The 2,070-nt window shown below is 34.5% G+C and overlaps 1 pseudogene; it reads left to right on the top strand.

Annotated features, from left to right (window-relative positions):
* Positions 1 to 891: 891 nt before the first annotated feature.
* Positions 892 to 1,818, top strand: LOC145683501 (venom allergen 5 2 pseudogene; annotated as a pseudogene).
* Positions 1,819 to 2,070: the final 252 nt, after the last annotated feature.

The following is a 2,070-nucleotide window of genomic DNA, read 5'->3' as shown; positions in this document are numbered from 1 at the left end:
AAACTGTCCTGGATATGTACAATAAAGCCTGTAGTTCCACTTAATATGGGTTATGACAATAACTTTGGAGTTTTCGTGGATGAAAACAGGCCGAAAGAACGAATTTATTGCAAAATTGGGTCCAAGTAGCCCGCGTTTACGGTAATAAGTAGTTCAAGTTTCTGAGGCACGTTCGGTGGTGAGTTAACATTTTTTTCAAAAAAAAAAAAAAAAAAAAAAAAGCGTGCTAGCGCTACGAGCTAATAACAGAAATCCCTTTTGGCGTGGGTTCAAATCTGGTTCAACGAAAGTTTTTATATTTAAAAAAAAATCATAATTTTTTCATTAAAATAAGATGAAAATAATATTCAAAAAGTAATTTACTTACGTTTGGGCTGATAAGTAGTAGTAGTAGGAACGGTTAGAAGCCCCACAGGCCTCGTTTTGTTCCACATTCACTCCCATGATATAAATTTTATGACCAACTTAAAGCAGCTTGCTAGGGTACTGCGTAAAACAGCTGGCTAGGGTAAAAACACGTACTTCCGGGAGTATTACTATCCCGAGCGGGTCGTATTAGTAGTATCAATTGTAGATAATGAAGAACAGGGAGATGAAACATAAATAGAGCAAATGTGTGCGCTCTTATAAAATAGAGGATCTACCCATATGTATCTTCATCCTATTAAATAATGAAGCCAGAATACAACAGAGCATCGGCACGTCTGATTGGCTACTCTCGTTTCCGCCATGTTTGTTGGATCAAAACATTGCGATCCTATTGAGTGGAGTGGGCAGATTAGGGGTGGAGAAACTGTGACGTATGGGCTCAAGATTTTATTGTAAGGGCAGATCCTCTATTTTATAATATCCTTGGCTCAAATACAAGATTTTTTCAGAAAAGGAAGAAGATTTAATGAAATGAAAAATGAGCAGTACACTAGATAGGAAAATGAATCTTCTGGTATGTTTCTATTCCTTATGCATAATTTTTTTAGTAAGCACTGGGTTAATTTACAAAGTTAAGTGTGACACGACAGACTATTGCTCAATAACTTGTAAAGACGAAAAACATACTATGTGCATCTATACAAAGAGAAATCAACTTGGTAAATGCGAAAATCTGTCGGAACCAGAAATGAACAAGAAATTGAGACAAGCAATTTTAGATAAACACAATGAACTACGAAACAAGGTAGCTAACGGAGAAGAAGGAAACATTCCAACTATAGCCAACATGGCTGTACTCAATTGGAACGAAGAGCTTGAGGTGATTGCTCAAAGATGGGTTGACCAGTGCAACTTTAATCATGATAAATGTAGAACTAAAAAAGATAACGAATCAGTTGGACAAAATTTGGCTATAGCTTACAGTACAATAGCTTTCGAAAATGTCGAAGAACAATTAATTGGATTTGTACAAAGCTGGTATAATGAGGTTAAAAGTTACACTTACAGTGAAAAGTTTCATTTTACAAGTGGTACTGGTCATTTCACTCAGCTTGTTTGGGCTAAAACCAAAGAAATTGGTTGTGGATTTTCCAGATATATAAAAGAAAGAAAATTCTATATTTTTCTCGGATGTAATTATAGTCCAGCAGGAAACGTCATGGGTAGTCAAATGTTTCAGTCAGGTGCGGTTTGTTCTGCTTGTGGTTCAGAGGGATGTAAGAATAAGTATGAAAGTCTTTGTGGAAAACTGAAAGAACCTCCTGAAAAAGTAAATTACGCTTCAAATACATCTTCCATTCAATTCTCTTTTTTACATTCTTCTCTTTTCTTGTGTATGATTTATTATATTAGATAGAACTAAACGGAATAAAAGTGTACATTTATCCATTTATTATGTTTGATTTCAACACCGGCATATAGGCAATTCTACATAAGACAGAATTATTTTTCAAGATATATACATATTGAATGAATTAATTATAATTATTCGTGCGGTCCCAGTTTACGTTCATTATATATTCACTTCTTTCATCGGAAGTCTCACTTTTACTACTTTTAAAGTTTTCTTAAGTGAAGAGTTGCATTACTTGCTGCAGATTCACTTTAGGAGGACTTATCTATTATAGATATAGCCTAAAA

The sequence above is a fragment of the Thermobia domestica genome, chromosome 4, assembly GCF_964235325.1.
Source record: "Thermobia domestica chromosome 4, izTheDome1.hap1.1, whole genome shotgun sequence".
In the NCBI taxonomy this organism is placed as follows: Eukaryota; Metazoa; Arthropoda; class Insecta; order Zygentoma; family Lepismatidae; genus Thermobia; species Thermobia domestica.
This window is presented reverse-complemented; position numbering and strand designations above follow the sequence as displayed.